Source organism: Mobula birostris, chromosome 16 (assembly GCF_030028105.1).
Source record: "Mobula birostris isolate sMobBir1 chromosome 16, sMobBir1.hap1, whole genome shotgun sequence".
In the NCBI taxonomy this organism is placed as follows: domain Eukaryota; kingdom Metazoa; phylum Chordata; class Chondrichthyes; order Myliobatiformes; family Myliobatidae; genus Mobula; species Mobula birostris.
In genome coordinates this window covers 963,672-982,194 of record NC_092385.1, presented here as the reverse complement: position 1 = coordinate 982,194, position 18,523 = coordinate 963,672, and the positions used below count along the sequence as shown (strand labels likewise).

Here is an 18,523-nt window from a genome sequence, read left to right as displayed (position 1 = left end):
TTTGCCTCCCTCCCTTCTTAATGTGTAGAGTGACATTTGCAATCTTTCAGTCCTCCGGGACCATGCCAGAATCAAGTGATTCTTGAAAGATCTCGACCAATGCATCCGTTATCTCTTCAGCAACCTCTCTGAAGACTCTGTGATGTAGTCCATCTGGTCCAGTCAACTTATCCACCTTAAGACCTTTGAGTTTGCCAAGCACTTCTTCCTTCGTAATAACAATGGCACTAACTCCTGCTCCCTAACACTCAGACATCTGGCACACTACTAGTGTCTTCCACAGTGAAGACTGATGCAAAGTACTTATTAAGTTCAACAGCCATTTCTCTGCCCCCATTACTCCTCACCAGCATTATTTTCTAGTGGTCCAATAGTGAACTGAGTAAGTATTTTGCATCAGTGTTCACCGTGGAAGATTCAAGCAGTATGATGGAAGTTCCAAGCGTCAGGTTAAGTGTGTTAAGTTACCATTACTAGAGGGAAGGTTCTTGGGAAACTGAAAGGCCTGAAAGTAAACAAGTCGCTGGGACCAGATGATTTACACCCCAGGATTCTGAAAGTGGTAGCTGAAGAGATTGGTGATGTACTAGATCTTTCAAGAATCACTAGATTCTGGAAAGGTTCTGGGAGACTGGAAAATTGCAAATGTCACTCCACTGTCCAAGAAGGCAGCAGAAAGGAAACTATAGGCCAGTTAGCCTGACCTCAGTAGTTGGGAAGATGTTGAAGTCCATTATTAAGGATGAGGTCTCAGGGTACTTGGAAGCACATGATAAAATCGGCCGCAGTCAGCATGGTTTCCTTAAGGAATAGTCTCTCCTGACAGGTCTGTTTAAATTCTTTGAAGAAATAATAAACTGGATAAGCAAAGGAAAATCAGTTGTTGTTGTGTACTTGGATTTTCAGAAGGCTTTTGACATGGTGCCACACATGAGGCTGCTTAACAAGCTTTGAGCCATAGGAAATGTGGGAGTAAAGGGAGCCTTTTCTGGTTGGCTGCAGTGACTAGTGGTGTTCCACAGGGGTCTGCGTTGCGACCGATTATTTTTACATTATATATTAATGACCTGGATGATGGAATTGATGGCTTTGTTGCAAAGTTTGCATATGATATAAAGATCAGTGGAGTGGCAGGTAGTTTTGAGGAAGCAGAGAGGCTACAGAAGGACAGAAAGGGCAAAGAAATGGCAGATCGAATATGGTCTTTCAACGTTTAAGTAAAGTTTGGATAGGTACATGATAGTAGGAATACAGGGGGCTTTGGTCGATGGGAGTAGGCAGCTTAAATGGTTTCTGCATGGACTAGATGTGCCTGTTTCTTTGCTGCTGTTTTCTATGACTCAAATGATTCTAAAGGCAAGATGACGCGACTCGATGTGTCAAATGACCTATTTCTGCTCCTATTTCTTAAGGTGTTATAAAGGGCCCAAAATATGGCTCACAGTGACACAAGGCCTCAACATTTTATCTCTGCTTTTATATTCTAGTCCTCTTGAAATGAATGCTTACATCGCATTGCCTTCCTCCCCACTGCCTCGGCCTGTAAATTAACACTTAAGGAATCCTGTACGAGGACACCCAAGTCCTTTTCACCTCAGATTTGAACATTTTCCCACCATTTAGAGAACAGTCCATGCTTTTATTTCTTCTACCAAAGTGCCTGATCATACAATTTCCCAACGCTGTATTCAGTCTGTCACTTATCTTTGACATTCTTTTAATCTGAATCCTTCTGCAGCATTCCTACTTCCTCAGCACTACCTGCCCTTCCACCTATCTAATAAGAGACAAACTTCCAAGAAGAGGTAAAAGTCCAAGCATACATAATTGAAAACCTACAAAGTCTTGGAGAATTAATTGAAAGTATTCAAAGACAATTGCAGTTAAATGTTAACTGGAGAAGACCTAACAATAACACATAAAAACCTGAAGCAAAGCAAAACAGATAATTATAATTAATAAAACACAGAGAATACAAAGGAAACCCAACACCAAAAAAATTGAAAAACCTCAGAACACTCTACTGACAACCTGAGATCATGATGATTATGTGCCCAGAGAAAATGGTACATGTTTTCACATGCAGACGGTCCAGAACAAGAGGAGGAAGGATGAAGGCGATTTTCTCAAGAACAAAAGCTAATGGAAAGGCTTTATTCTTTTTTTTCATGCTATAGAACAAAGGGATTTGGGAATACAGGTCCATTACTCATTGAAAGTGTTGTCACAGAATAGATACATGGATTGTAGGGAGATGGAGGGCTATGGTCTTAGGGCAGGTCGATGGGGGTACGCAGTTTAAATGGTTTTGGCATGGACTAGATGGGCCAAAGGGCCTGTTTCTGTGCTGTACCTCTCTGTGACTATGACACAAGTAGATACGGTTGTAAAGAAAGCTTTTGGCACCTTGGCCTTTATAAATCAAAGTATTCAGTACAGGAGATGGGTTGTTCTGTTGAAGTTGTATAATACATTTGTGAGGCCTAATTTGGAGTATGGTGTGCAGATTTGGTCACCTACCTACAGGAAAGATGTATACTAGGTTGAAAAAGTACAAAGAAAATTTATAAAGATGTTGCCTGAGTTATAAGGAAAGATTAAATAGGTTAATACTTTATTCCTTGCAACATAGAAGATTAAGGGAGATTTGATATACAAAATTATGAGGGTTATAAATGGGACAAATGCAAGCAAGCATTTTCCTCTGAGGTTGGGTGGGACAACAACTGGAGGTCATGGGTTAAGAGTGAAAGGTGAAAGGTGAGTCTGGCATTGTGGTATAGAAGGGAAGAGAGGGGAAGAGGACTGCTGTAGTGATAGGAAATTCCACAGCTAACAGAATAGAGACACCCTGATGATATATTGCCTCACAGGGGCCAGGGTCAGGGTTGTCTCGGATCAGATCCACAGCTCTCTACAGGGGGAGCATGAACAGCCAGAAGTCTTGCTCCAGAGAACATAGACAGGAAAGGTGAGGAGTTCCTGAAGAGAGATTTTAGGGAGCTAGGTAGAAAGCTGAAAAGTAGGACCTCCAGGGTAGTAATCTCTGTGCCATACATTAGTGAGGGTAAGAATAGGATCTGGCCGTTGAATGTGTGGCTGAGGATCTGGTGCAGGGGGCAGGGGTTCAGATTTCTGGATCTTTGGGATTTCTCTTCAGGAAGGAATGACCTGCACAAAAGAGACGGGATACATCTGAACTGGAGGGGGACCAGTATCCTTGCGGGTATGTTTGCTCGAGGTGTTCAGGAGGGTTTAAACTAATTTGGTAGTGCGATAGGAACTGGAGTGATAGAGCTGAGGATGGGGTGGCTGGCTTACAAACAGAGGCCGTGTGTAGTGAGACTGCTACCAAGGAGAGGCTGTTGACAGCGCAAAATTACAGTCAACGGGATGAGCTGCAATGTAAAAGTGGGGCAAAATTGGAAAGGGTGATGGATGCAGGACTGATGGTGTTATATTTGAATGCACAGAGCTTACAGAATAAAGTAGATGAACTTGTAGCAGTTACAGATTGATATGTATTACGTAACACTGAATCGTGGCTGGAAGAAAATTATAGCTGTGAGCTTAACGTCCAAGAATATACATCATATCGAAAGGACAGACAGATAGGCCGAGGAAGCCGAGTGGCCTTGTTGGTAAAAATGAAATCAAATCCTTAGAAAGAAGTGACATAGGATCGAAAGGTACAGAACCCCACATTGGACTCTTAGATCACTAATCTGTAATGTTAATTTCAGCAGACAAACCAGTGATTAAATGGACCAGATCAATTTTCAGATGGTGAAAATCTGCCCTGAGGTGGCACTCTCAGCACTGCAGGACTGCTTTGAAAACATGAACTGGAGAATGTTCAGGGAGGCAGCTACCTATGGCAACCACACTAATATCGAGGAATATGTGATCAGCTACATGGAGAAGTGTAGTGAGAATGTTACCGTGACAAAACACATCTGGGCCAGGGCAAATCGGAAGCTGTCGCTTACTGCAGAGGTCCATGTCTGGCTGAGGGATTATGATGCTGCCCTCAGATTGGGGGATACGACAGACCTCAATGAAGGAAGAACTGTGCTCTCCCACTCCAACAGGAAGGCAAAACAGGAGTACTCTTTGCGATACCAGGCACACAAGAATTCAGGCGCATGATATACCAGGCACACGAGAAATCAGAGGATTAAGACTACAAGTCTACCCTGTGCGTTAGCAACCAGGAAGTCTCACTCCCTGACAGACTGACTATCTTTGATGTCCGGTTTGATCCACAGATGGCAAGAAAGGCACCCCTCCTCCCAGGGCAGCAGACACTCCGTTTGACTGAAGCTGAGGCAAGGGAAACCCTGGCCAGATTCAACCCATGCAGTACTGGAGGGCCCGATAATATACCAGGTCAGGTTCTGAAAGACTGCACAGCCCAGCTAACTGAGGTGCCAATGGATATATTAAGCATCTCTCTGGAACAGTTCATTGTCCCCTCAGATTTCAAGGTGGCAACCATCATTCCAGTGCCAAAGACAACAACAGCAACCTGCCTAAATCTACCGTCCTGTGGCATTAACATCCACCGTGTGAAATGCTTTGAGCAGCTGGTCATGGAGCACATTAAAGCCTTTCTCCCAGCTTCACGACCCTTTTCAGTTTGCTCATCACTCAAACCTAATGATGCAATACCCCTTGCCCTCCTCTCTGTCCTGTCCACCTGGAAAATGGGTTCTAATATTCCAGCCTGCTATTTATAGACTTCAGTTCGGCAGTCAACACCATCATACCCAGAAAAGGATAGGGAAGCTCCTCGCTGGGTCTCAATATCTCCCTCCACAATTGGATCCTGGACTTCCTAACAGAATGGACACAGTCGGTCCGTGTGGGCAGCAACTCCTCTAGTCCAATTACGCTGAGCACTGGCATTCCCCAGGACTGCGTGCTGAGCCTACTGCTGATGCATGACTACGTCGCTGGATTCAGTTCAAACCGTGTCATCAAGTTTGCGAATGATGATGAGACAGAGTACATCAAGGAAGTGGAGTGGCTCGTGGATTGGTGTGAGAACAACCTAATTCTGAACTTGGAGTAGACCAAGAAAATCATTGTGGACTTCGGAAGGTGAAGATGAACCATCCCTGTCTACGAATACGTGGCTCATCCATAGAGAGACTTAAGTGCACCAAACCCCTGGGAGTTCACATCACAGGTGACCTCACTTGGTCCCTTAATATCAACTCCCTGAACAAGAAGGCACAGTAGTGCCTCCACTTCCTAAGAAGATTGAGGGAAGTGAAGCTCCCCCCAACCCCATCTTAACTACATTCAATAGGAGCACCATTGAGAGTGTCCTGACAAGTCGCATCTCCATCTGGTAAGGCAACAGTCGAGCATCAGACCGAAAGTCCCTACAAAGGACCATGAGAATGGCTGAGAGGATCATTGAGGTCTCTCTCTACCATCCATCGGGAACACTGTATACGCTGGGCCCTTAATATTATTAAGGATCCCACCCATCCATCCAGCATCCTCTTTGACATCCTACCAACAGGCAAGAGACTCCGATGCATAAAACAAGAAAGGTCAAGATGGGAAACAGTTTCTTCCCTCAGGTGATTTGGCTTCTGAACTCTCCGCTGCATTGCATTTGAAGTGTCACTGGTTAATCTGTTCTGTACCGCACAATACTGTACTAAGTTTATTCACTTGAGTTTGTTTACTTCTGCATCATTCACCTGTAGGTTTTATACTTACTTTCGTAATTATTGTGTGTTTTGTCTACTACTGCTTTACACCCTGGTTCGGAGAAACGTTTTCTCATTTGACGGTATACATGCATATAGTTAAATGACAATAAACTTGACAAATTGTTGTGGGTAGAGCTACAAAACCACAAAGGTAAAAAGACCCTGATGGGAGTTACATACAGACCTCCGAACAGTATCAAAGATGTGGGCCATAAATTATAACGGGGCATAGAAAATGCATGCCAAATGAGTAACGCTCTGATAATCATGTGGGATTTCAATATGCAGGTACTTTGGGAAAATTGGTTGATGCTGGGTCCCAAGATGGGGAATTTGTAGAATAGCTACATAAGTGGATTTTTGGAACAGCTGGTGGTTGAGCCTACTAGGGTGGATTAGGTGTTGCACAATGGAACAGAATTGATCGGAGAGATTAAGATAAAGGTATTCTTAGGGGCCAGTGATCATAATATGATAGAATTCACCTTGCAATTTGTCAAGGAGAAGGTAAAGTCAGAAGTATTAGTATTGTAGTGGGGTAAAGGGAATTACAGAGGCATTAGCGAGGAGGTGGCTGAAGTTGATTGGAATGGGGCACTAGCAGGGATGACAACAATGGATGGAGTTTCTGGGAGCAATTCAGAAGGTGCAGGATAGATACATTCCAAAAAAGAAGAATTATTCTAAAGGCAGGATGATGCGATCATTGCCAACAGGCGAGAGAAAATATTGGACTGCGAGAAAATGATACTGGAAGTAGTAGTGGGGGACAAGGAAGAAGTGGGTAAACAGAGTATTTTGCATCTGTCTCCACCTTGGAAACCACTAGAAGTATGCTGGATGTTCAAAAGTGTCAGGGGGCAGATGTATGTGAAGTTGCCACTACTAGGGAGAAGGTGCTTGGGAAACTGAAAGGTCTAAAGGTAGATATGTCACTTGGACCAAATGGTCTACACCCCAGTGTTCTGAAAGAACTGATTCTGACATGGGTCCAGAGGACTTAAAATTTGCAAATGTCACTCCAGTCTTCAAGAAAGGAAGAGGCAGAAGAAAGTTAGTCTGACCTCAGTGATTGGGAAGATGTTGCAGTTGATTGTTAAGGATGTGGTTTTGTGGTACTTGGAGGCATGTGATAAAACAGGCCTAAGTCAGCATGGTTTTCTTAGGGGAAAATCTTGCCTGACAAATCTGTTGGAATCCCTTGAAGAAACAAGCCGTACAGACAAAAGAGAATCAGTGGATGTTGTCTACTTAGAGCGTGGATCAGTACTTGGAGATATGATGTGGTGGCCATTACAGAGACTTGGATGGCTCAGGGACAGGAATGGTTACTTCAAGTGCCGGGTTTTAGATGTTTCAGAAAGGACAGGGAGGGAGGCAAAAGAGGTGGGATAGTGTCACAGCTGCAAAAAAGGTGGATGCCATGGAGGGCTTGTCTACGGAATCTCTGTGGGTGGAGGTTAGGAACAGGAAGGTGTCAATAACTTTACTGGGTGTTTTTTATAGGCCGTCCAATAGTAACAGGGATATTGAGGAGCAGATAGGGAAACAGATCCTGGAAAGGTGTAATAATAAGAGTTGTTGTGATGGGAGATGTTTATTTCCCAAATATTGATTAGCATCCCCCTACAGCAAGGGATTTAGATGGCGTGGAGTTTGTTAGGTGTGTTCAGGAAGGTTTCTTGACACAATAAGGTTTCTTTGACAAGGTCCCGCATGGGAGGTTAGTTAAGAAAATTCAGTCGCTAGGTATACATGGAGAGGTGGTAAATTGGATTAGACATTGGCTTGATGGAAGAAGCCAGAGAGTGGTGGTAGAGAATTGCTTCTCTGAGTGGAGGCCTGTGACTAGTGGTGTGCCACAGGGATCATTGCTGGGTCCATTGTTATTTGTCATCTATATCAATGATCTGGATGATAATGTGGTAAATTGGATCAGCAAGTTTGCTGATGATACAAAGATTGGAGGTGTAGTAGACAGTGAGGAAGGTTTTCAGAGCCTGCAGAAGGACTTGGATCAGCTGGAAAAATGGGCTGAAAAATGGCAGATGGAATTTAATACTGACAAGTGTGAGGTATTGCATGTTAGAAGGACAAACCAACGTAGAACATACAGGGTTAATGGTAAGGCACTGAGGAATGCAGTGGAACAGAGGGATCTGGGAATACAGATACAAAATTCCCTGAAAGTGTCGTCACAGGTAGATAGGGTCGTAAAGAGAGCTTTTGGTACATTGGCCTTTATTAATCAAAGTACTGAGTATAAGAGCTGGAATGTTATGATGAGGTTGTATAAGGCATTGGTGAGGCCAAATCTGGAGTATCATGTTCAGTTTTGGTCACCAAATTACAGGAAGGATATAAATAAGGTTGAAAGAGTGCAGAGAAGGTTTACAAGGATGTTGCCGGGACTTGAGAAACTCAGTTACAGAGAAAGATTGATAGGTTAGGACTTTATTCCCTGGAGCGTAGAAGAATGAGGGGAGATTTGATAGAGGTATATAAAATTATGATGGGTATAAATAGAGTGAATGCAAGCAGGCTTTTTCCACTGAGGCAAGGGGAGAAAAAAACCAGAGGACATGGGTTAGGGGTGAGGGGGGAAAAGTTTAAAGGGAACATTAGGGGGGGCTTCTTCATACAGAGAGTGGTGGGAGTATGGAATGAGCTGCCAGACGAGGTGGTAAATGCGGGTTCTTTTGTAACATTTAAGAATAAATTGGACAGATACATGGATGGGAGGTGTATGGAGGGATATGGTCCGTGTGCAGGTCAGTGGGACTAGGTAGAAAATGGTTCGGCACAGCCAAGAAGGGCCAAAAGGCCTGTTCCTGTGCTGTAGTTTCTATGGTTTCAATAATATGTAGGTAAGCCTACAAGAGGAGAAACTGTACTTGATCTGGTATTGGGAAATGAACCTGGTCAGGTGTCAGATCTCTCAGTGGGAGAGCATTTTGGAGATAGTGATCATAATTCTATCTCGCTTACAATAGCATTGGAGAGAGATAAGAACAGACAAGTTAGAAAAGCGTTTAATTGGAGTAAGGGGAATTATGAGGCTATCAGGCAGGAAAATGGAAGCTTAAATTGGAACAGATGTTCTCAGGGAAAAGTATAGAAGAACTGTGGCAAATGTTCAGGGGATATTTGTGTGGAGTTCTGCATAGGTACGTTCCAATGAGGCAGGGAAGTTATGGTAGGGTACAGCAACCGTGGTGTACGAAGGCTGTAATAAATCTAGTCAAGAAGAAAAGAAAAGCTTACAAAAGGTTCAGAGAGCTAGGTAATGTTACAGATCCTGAAGATTATAAGGTTAACAGTAAGGAGTTTAAGAGGGAAATTAGGAGAGCCAGAAGGGGCCATGAAAAGGCCTTGGTGAGCAGGATTACGGAAAACCCCAAGGCATTCTACAAGTATGTGAAGAGCAAGAGGATAAGACATGAAAGAATAGGACCCTATCAAGTGTGACAGTGGGAAAGTGTGTATGGAACTGGAAGAAATAGCAGAGATACTTAATGAATACTTTACTTCAGTATTCACTATGGAAAAGGATCTTGGCGACTGTAGTGATGACTTGCAGCAGATTGAAAAGCTTGAGCAGGTAGATATTAAGAAAGAGGACGTGCTGGAGCTTTTGGAAAGCATCAAGTTGGAGAAGTCGTCGGGACTGGATGAGATGTATCCAAGGCTACTGTGGGAAGCGAAGGAGGAGATTGCTGAGCCTCTGGCAATGATCTTTGCATCATCAATGGGGATGGAAGAGGCTCCAGAGGATTGGAGGGTTGCAGAAGTTATTCCTTTATTCAAGAAAGGGAGTAGAGATAGCCCAGGAAATTATAGACAAGTGAGTCTTACCTCAATGGTTGGTAAGTTGATGGAGAAGATCCTGAGAGGCAGGATTTATGAACATTTGGAGAGGTGGAGTGCCTCACGGATCTGTTCTGGGACCCTTACTCTTCGTGATTTTTATAAATGACCTGGATGAGGAAGTGGAGGGATGGGTTAGTAAGTTTGCTGAGTTTGGAGGTGTTGTGGATAGTGCGGAGAGCTGTCAGAGGTTACAGCGGGACATTGATAGGATGCAAAACTGGGTTGAGAAGTGGCAGATGGAGTTCAACCCAGATAAGTGTGAAGTGCAAACAACAGAAATTCTGCAGATGCTGGAAATTCAAGCAACACACATAAAAGTTGCTGGTGAACGCAGCAGGCCAGGCAGCATCTCGAGGAAGAGGCGCAGTCGACGTTTCAGGCCGAGACCCTTCGTCAGGACTAACTGAAGGAAGAGTGAGTAAGGGATTTGAAAGTTGGAGGGGGAGGGGGAGATCCAAAATGATAGGAGAAGACAGGAGGGGGAGGGATGGAGCCAAGAGCTGGACAGGTGATAGGCAAAAGGGATACGAAAGGATCATGGGACAGGAGGTCCGGGAAGAAAGACGGGGGGTGGGGGGACCCAGAGGATCGGCAAGGGGTATATTCAGAGGGACAGAGGGAGAAAAAGGAGAGTAAGAGAAAGAATGTGTGTATAAAAATAAGTAACAGATGGGGTACGAGGGGGAGGTGGGGCATTAGCGGAACTTAGAGAAGTCGATGTTCATGCCATCAGGTTGGAGGCTACCCAGGCGGAATATAAGATATTGTTCCTACAACCTGAGTGTGGCTTCATCTCTACAGTAGAGGAGGCCGTGGATAGACATGTCAGAATGGGAATGGGATGTGGAATTAAAATGTGTGGCCACTGGGAGATCCTGCTTTCTCTGGCGGACAGAGCGTAGGTGTTCAGCAAAGCGGTCTCCCAGTCTGTGTCGGGTCTCGCCAATATATAAAAGGCCACATCGGGTTTAGCACCGGACGCAGTAGACCACCGCAGCCGACTCACAGGTGAAGTGTTACCTCACCTGGAAGGTGGAAAATTTCCAGCTGAGGCAACACTTCACCTGTGAGTCGGCTGGGGTGATATACTGCGTCCGGTGCTAAACACAGCTATCTGGACTATTCCTCTTCTCACCCTGTCTCTTGCAAAAACGCCATCCCCTTCTCGCAATTCCTCCGTCTCCGCCGCATCTGCTCTCAGGATGAGACTTTTCATTCTAGGACGAGGGATGTCTTCCTTTTTTAAAGAAAGGGGCTTCCCTTCCTCCACCATCAACTCTGCTCTCAAACGCATCTCCCCCATTTCATGTACATCTGCTCTCACTCCATCCTCCCGCCACCCCACTAGGAATAGGGTTCCCCTGGTCCTCACCTACCACCCCACCAGCCTCTGGGTCCAACATATTATTCTCTGTAACTTCCGCCACCTCCAACGGGATCCCACCACTAAGCACATCTTACCCTCCCCCCTCTCTGCATTCCGCAGGAATCGCTCCCTACCCGACTCCCTTGTCCATTCGTCCCCCCCATCCCTCTCCACTGATCTCCCTCCTGGCACTTATCCGTGTAAGCGGAACAAGTGCTACTCATGCCCTTACACTTCCTCCCTTACCACCATTCAGGGCCCCAAACAGTCCTTCCAGGTGAGGCAACACTTCACCTGTGAGTCGGCTGGGGTGATACACTGCGTCCGGTGCTCCCGATGTGGCCTTTTATATATTGGCGAGCCCCAACGCAGACTGGGAGACCGCTTTGCTGAACACCTACGCTCTGTCCGCCAGAGAAAGCAGGATCTCCCAGTGGCCACACATTTTAATTCCACATCTCATTCCCATTCTGACATGTCTATCCACGGCCTCCTCTACTGTAAAGATGAAGCCCCACTCAGGTTGGAGGAACAACACCTTATATTCCGTCTGGGTAGCCTCCAACCTGATAGCATGAACATCGACTTCTCTAACTTCTGCTAATGCCCCACCTCCCCCTCGTACCCCATCTGTTACTTATTTTTATACATACATTCTTTCTCTCACTCTCCTTTTTCTCCCTCTGTCCCTCTGAATATACCCCTTGCCCATCCTCTGGGTCCCCCCCCCCGTCTTTCTTCCCGGACCTCCTGTCCCATGATCCTCTCGTATCCCTTTTGCCAATCACCTGTCCAGCTCTTGGCTCCATCCCTCCCCCTCCTGTCTTCTCCTATCATTTTGGATCTCCCCCTCCCCCTCCAACTTTCAAATCCCTTACTCACTCTTCCTTCAGTTAGTCCTGACGAAGGGTCTCGGCCTGAAACGTCGACTGTGCCTCTTCCTCGAGATGCTGCCTGGCCTGCTGCGTTCACCAGCAACTTTTATGTGTGTTGCTTAAGTGTGAAGTGGTTCATTTTGGTAGGTCAAATATGATGGCAGAACATAGTATTAATGGTAAGACTCTTGGCAGTGTGGAGGATCAGAGGGACCTTGGGGTCCGAGTCCATAGGATGCTCAAAGCAGCTGCGCAGGTTGACTCTGTGATTAAAAGGCGTACGGTGTATTGGCCTTCATCAATCATGGAATTGGATTTAGGAGCTGAGAGGTAATGTTGCAGCAATATAGGACCCTGGTCAGACCCCATTTGGAGTACTGTGCTCAGTTCTGGTCGCCTCACTACAGGAAGGATGTGGAAGCCATAGAAAGGGTGCAGAGATTTACAAGGATGCTGCCTGGATTGGGGAGCATGTCTTATGAGAATCGATTGAGTGAACTCGGCCATTTCTCTTTGGAGCGATGGAGGATGAGGGGTGACCTGATACAGGTGTATAAGATGATGAGAGGCATTGGTCATGTGCATATTCAGAGACTTTTTCCCAGGGCTGAAATGGTTGCCACAAGAAGACACAGGTTTAAGGTGCTGGGGAGTAGGTACAGAGGAGATGTCAGGGGTAAGTTTTTTACTTACAGAGTGGTGAGTGCTTGGAATGGGCCGCCGGCAACGGTGGTGGAGGCGGATACGATAGGGTCTTTTAAGAAACTTTTGGATAGGTACATGGAGCTTAGTAAAATTGAGGGCTATAGGTAAGCCTAGTAATTTCTAAGGTAGGGACATGTTCGGCACAACTTTGTGGGCTGAAGGGCCTGTATTGTGCTGTAGGTTTTCTAAGTTTCTACGTTTACTTGGATTTTCAAAAGGTCTTTGTCAAGGTGCTACACATGAATGAGGTTGCTCAGCAAGTTAAGAGGCCATGAATAGAGCATTGGCTGACTGGCAGGAGGCAAAGAGTGGAAATAAAGGGAGCCTTTCCTGAATAGCTGCCAGTGCCTATTGCTGTTCCCCAGGGGTCTGTGTTGGAACCACTTCTTTAAACCTTATATGACAGTAATTTGGATGATGGAATTGATGGCTTTGTGGTCAAGTTTGTGGACGATAGTCTGTGATGTACCTTTCTATGATTCTGTGCAGCACTAATTGACATTTTCATTGAAAGGAAGACTCTTCATTTGAGATTAACCTGGAAAAATATTTTTGGTTTGAGGCTAATCTTTGGATTTAGGTAGCTGGAGCTCGCAGTGTTTGGGAAATCTAAGCACGCAGATTTCCTGTGCCTGAGCTTCCAAACACACGATACGGACTGATGAGAAGTGCATCAATGACCGACTGTATATATAGAGAATTCAGTGAATGAGAGGCCCAGTCACAAACAAGAGAAAATCTGCAGATGCTGGAAATCCAAGCAACACATACAAAATGCTGGAGGAACTCAGCAGGCTAGGCAGCATCAATGGAAAAGATGCTGAAGATGGCGGAAGTTATGGAGAATTATGTGTGTGCTGGGATTCCCTGTAACTTCAGCCGTCTCCAGTGGGATCCCACCACCAAGCATGTCTTTCCCCAGCCCCCAATTCCCACTTTCCGCATGGATCGCTTCCTACTGCCTCCCTTATCCATTCGCCCCTCCCCTCTGTACTCCCTCCTAGCACTTACCTTTGCGAGTGGAACAATTGCTACACCTGCCCCGAGCCTCATCTCACACTAAAATTCAGGGTCCTAAACAGTCCTTCCAGATGAGGCAACACTTCACCTGTCAGTTTACTGTGGTCATCTACTGTACCCAGTGCTCCTGGTGTAGCCTCCTGTATATCAGCGAAACCCGATGCAGATTGGGAGACTGTTTTGCTGAGCACCCACGCTCCATCTTCCAGAAAAAGAAGAATCTCCCAGTGGCCACCTACTTTAATTCCACTTCCCATCCTATTCCAACGTGTCAGTCCATGGCCCTCCTCTACTGTCGTGATGAGGCCACAATCAGGTTGGAGGAGCAACACCTTATATTCCATCTGGGTAGCCTCCAAACTGATAGCATGAACATCGATGTCCTAAACTTCTGGTAATGCCCTTCCCCACCTCCTTCACCATTCCCTATTCCCATTTCCCTCTCCCACCTAATCTCCTTACCTGCCTCTCTCCTCCCCCTGGTGCTCCTCCTTTCCTTTCTTCCAGTATCAGATTCCCCCTTCTCCAGTCCTGGATCTCTTTCACCGATCAACTTCCCAGCTCTTTACTTCACCCTCCCCACCTCCCACCTCTCATTTTCATCCATCACCTTGTGGGTCTTCCTCCCCTCCCCCTACTTTCTCACTCTGACTCATTTTTCTTTCTCAGTTTCGATGAAAGGCCTCGGCCCAAAACGTCGCCTGCACCCTTTTCCATAGATGCCGCCTGGCTGCTGAGTTCCTCCAGCATGGTGAGTGAACGAGAGAGCCAGTTTGCCGGCATTATCGCTCATCAGCAGGAAGCCCCCGGGGGCTCGGGTACGGATCGAAAGAGAAAAGGCCGGGACTGTCTGAAGGTGCGGGGTCACATTTGTCCCTGAGTCGGGGGGCGGTCGCACTCGCTGTGAAAGACCCGACCGGAGACGTAATCCTACCTCCTTGCGAGCCCTTTGTCCACTGAGCGCATGCGCGATTTTCAGCCACAGAGGCCCCTGCGCTTGCGCATATGATCACTGAGTCACCGACTGTAAGTTTTCGGTGTGGAGGTTTCCAGGTAGCCGAGATGCCATCAGCAATATCTGGAATCACTGGATTAGGGCCACAAGCCTCAAAAAAAAAAAAAAAAAGATTCATATACAAAAATTCTCAGCAGCTACTTTAACACAGTAAGTTCACACAAACTATACACCCAATACCGACCGGCATTCCCATTGTCAAAGTCCAACCGCTTACGAATGCAGGTGGCGTGGTGGTTTGCACGACGCCTTACAGTAAGTACTGGTGACTCGGATTCAATTCCCGCCACCTCCTGTAAGGACGAGGAAATCTGCAGATGCTGGAACACACATAAAAGTGGCTGGTGAACGCAGAAGGCCAGGCAGCATCTCTAGGAAGAGGTACAGTCGACCTCCTGTAAGGTCTCCCTGCGACCGGGTGGATTTGGTGGATTTCCTCCGGGTGCTCTTGATTTCCTCCCACAGTCCAAAGACATACAGATTGGTAGGTTAACACACACAAAATGCTGGAGTCCAGGCAATATCTAGGAAAAGAGTACAGTCAACGTTTCAAGTCAAAACCCTTTGCCAGTCCTGAACTGCTGAGTTCCTCCAGCACTTTATATGTGTTACTCAAATTTCCAGCACCTGCAGATTTCTCCAGTTTGTGATCAGATTGGTGGGTTAATTAGTCACTGTAAATTGTCCCGTATTAGGCTAGGGTTAAATTTACGGTTGCTGAGTGGCGCAGAAGGACCACAGTGCTGTATTGCAATAAGTAAAACAATAACTAAATAGATAACTAACTAACCCAGGGCCTAATGAGGGAGAGCCAGAATGACTTTGTGTGGGGTAGGCCATGTCTTTTCAACGTGATTGATATTATTGACAAGGTGATGAGAGATCGAGGAAGGTAGGGAAGTGGATGTTGTTTGCATCAATTTTACAGAGGCACTTGACAAAGTCCCTCATGGGAGGCTAATTCAGAAGATTGATGCATGGGGTCCAAGGTAAGTTAGTTGTTTGGGTTTAGAAATGGCTTGTGCACAGAGGACACAGGTAGTGTTTGAAAGGACTTGCTCGAACTGGAGGTCTGTAATTAGTGGTGTTCCATGGGGACCTGTGCTGGGACCTCTCCTGCTTATGATCTATATAGATCACCTAGATGAAAATATGGGTGGGTGGGTCCATAAGTTTGCAGATGATACCAAGATTGGTAGAGTTGTGGATAGTGTAAAAGGCTGACAAAGAATACAGCATGATATAGATCAGTTGCAGATATAGACAGAGAAATTGCATAGGGAGTTTAATCCAGATAAATGTGTGATACTGCACATTGGTAGGGCAAATGCAAGGAGACAGCATACTGCTATGACCAAGATCCTTAACGGTATGGCTAAACAGAGAGATCTTGGGATCCAAGTTCATCACTCCTTCTGTCACCTCACTATATTAATGCGTGGCTGACAGACTGGCGTGGGGGGCAGGACTTTGGGTTCCTGGGTCATTGGGGCCTGTTCTGGGGGAGGTACTAGAGATTACAATGGGAAATAGAAAAGGAGATTTTAACATGCAGGCTGATGGGGAAAATTAGGTTGGAATGGATCTCAAGAGAGTGAATTTGTTGAATGCCTGCAAGCTGTTTTTTTAGACAAGTTTGTTCTTGAGCCTACTAAAGGATCTGCTATACTGGATTGGGTGTTATGTAATGGACTGGAGGCAATTAGGGAGCCAGTGATCACAAAATAATTGAGTTCAACTGGAAATTTGATAGGAAGAGAGTAGAGTCTGGCATAGCAGTATTTCAGTGGAGTAAAGGAAATTATAGTGGTATGAGAGAGGAGTTGGCCAAAGTAAATTGGAAGGAGATGCTGACAGGGATGACAGCAGAGTAGCAATGGCATGAGCTTCTGGGGAAAATGAGGAACGTGCAGTATAGATGTATTTCAAAAACAAAGAAATACTCAAATGGTGAAATAGTACAACCATGGCTGACGAGGGAAGTAAAAGCCAATGTAAAAGCAAAAGAGAGGGCATACAACAAAGTAAAAATTAGCAGGATAATAGAGGATTGGGAAGATTTTAAAAGCCTACAGAAAAAAACTAAAATAATCATTAGGAGGAAAAGGATGAAATATAAAAGTGAGCTAGCAAACAATATCAAAGTAGGTAGTAAAAGCTTTTTGAAGTATGTAAAAAAATAAAAAAAAAGAAAGATGAGAGTGGATTTAGGACTGCTAGAAAAAGAGGCCATAGAAATAATAACTGAGGACAAAGTGACAGATGATCTAAATGAGTATTTTGCATCACTGTGGAAGACACTAGCAATGTGTCAGGTGTTGAGGGTGCGAGGAATGTGAAGTGAGTGCAGTTATTATTGAGAAGGTGTTCAAAAAGTTGAAAGACATTAAGTACATAAGTCACCCAGATGAGATGAACTGCACCTAGGGTTCTGAAAGAGGAAGTGGTAGAGATTGTGGAGGCATTAGTAATGATCTTTCAAGAACCATTGGACTCTGGCATGGTTCCGGAGGACTGGAAAATTGCAAATGTCATTCCACTCGTTGAGGAAGAAGGGAGGCAGCATAAAGGAAATGATAGACCTGTTAGCCCGACCTCAGTGGTTGGTAAGATATTGGAGTCAATTGTTAAGGGTGAGATTATGGAGTACTTGGTGACACAGGGCAAGATAGTACAAAGTCAGCATGGTTTCCTTAAGGGAAAATCTTGCCTGACAAACCTGTTAGAATTCTTTGAGGAAGCTACAAATAGGGTAGATAAATGGGATTCAATGGATGTTGTATATTTTGATTTTCAAAAGGCCTTTGACATGAGTCTGCTTACCAAGCTAAGAGCCTATAGTATTACAAGAAAGTTACTGGCATGGTTAGAACATTAGCTGATTGATAGGAAGCAGCGAGTGAGAATAAAGCGATCCTTTTCTGGTTGGCTGCTAGTGACTAGTGTTGTTCCGCAGGGGTCAGTGTTGAGACTGCATCTTTTTATGCTGTATATAAATGATTTAGATGATGGAATAGATGGCTTTGTTGCCAAGTTTTCAGATGATACGAATATTGGTGGAGGAGTAGGTAGTGTTGAGGAAATGGGAAAGCTGCAGAAGGATTTATACAGATTAGAAGAGTGGGCAAGAAAGTGGCAAATGAAATACAATGTTGGAAACTGCATGAACATGCACTTTTGTAGAAGGAAGAAATGTGCAGAATATTTTCTAAACAGGAAGAAAATACAAAGATCTGAGATGCAAATGAGGAAGGCAAATGCAACATTAACATTCATTTCAAGAAGGCTAGAATATAAGAGCAGGGAGTGATGCTGAGGCTTTATAAGGCACTGGTGAAGCCCCACCTTGAGTATTGTGAACAGTTTTTGGCCCCTCATCTTAGAAAAGATGTGCTGACATTGGAGAGGGCTCAGAGGAGGTTCACAAGGATAATTCCAGGAATGAAAGGGTTATCATATGAGGAATGTTTGATGGCTCTGGGCCTGTATTCACTGAAATTTAGAAGGATGAGGAGTGATCTCGTTGAAACCTTTCAAATGTTGAAAGGCCTAGACAGAGTAGATGTGGCAAGGGTGTTTCCCATGGTGATGGAGTCTAGGAGAAGATGGCAGAGCTTCAGAATAGAAGGGTGTCCATTTAAAACAGAGATGTGGAGAAATATCTTCAGCCATAGGGTGGTGAAATTGTAGAATTTGTTACCACAGGCAGCTGTGGAAGCTAGATTGTTAGGGTGTATTTAAGGTGGAGATCGATAGGTGCTTGATTGGCCACAACTTCAAAAGTCGGAGGGAGGAGGCCAGGATGTGGGGCTGAGGATGAGAAAAAGATCAGCCATGATTGAATGGTGGAGCAGACTCAATAACCCCAATAGACTAATTCTGCTTCTGTTTGTTATGGTCTTATGGTGAAAAGATGCAGCTGAACTACAGACAACAAGGTTAG

General features: G+C 45.1%; 1 long non-coding RNA gene across 1 annotated transcript in view; it reads right to left on the bottom strand.

The window, feature by feature from the left end:
- The window catches only part of LOC140210920 (uncharacterized), a 34,750-nt gene that overhangs the window by 12,634 nt on the left and 3,593 nt on the right, over positions 1-18,523 (bottom strand). The window contains exons 2-3 of the long non-coding RNA XR_011889338.1: positions 14,500-14,671; positions 9,585-9,706 (exon numbers count right to left, since the gene is read on the bottom strand). This is a non-coding gene — a long non-coding RNA (uncharacterized lncRNA). The remainder of the gene's footprint in view (positions 1-9,584; positions 9,707-14,499; positions 14,672-18,523) is intronic.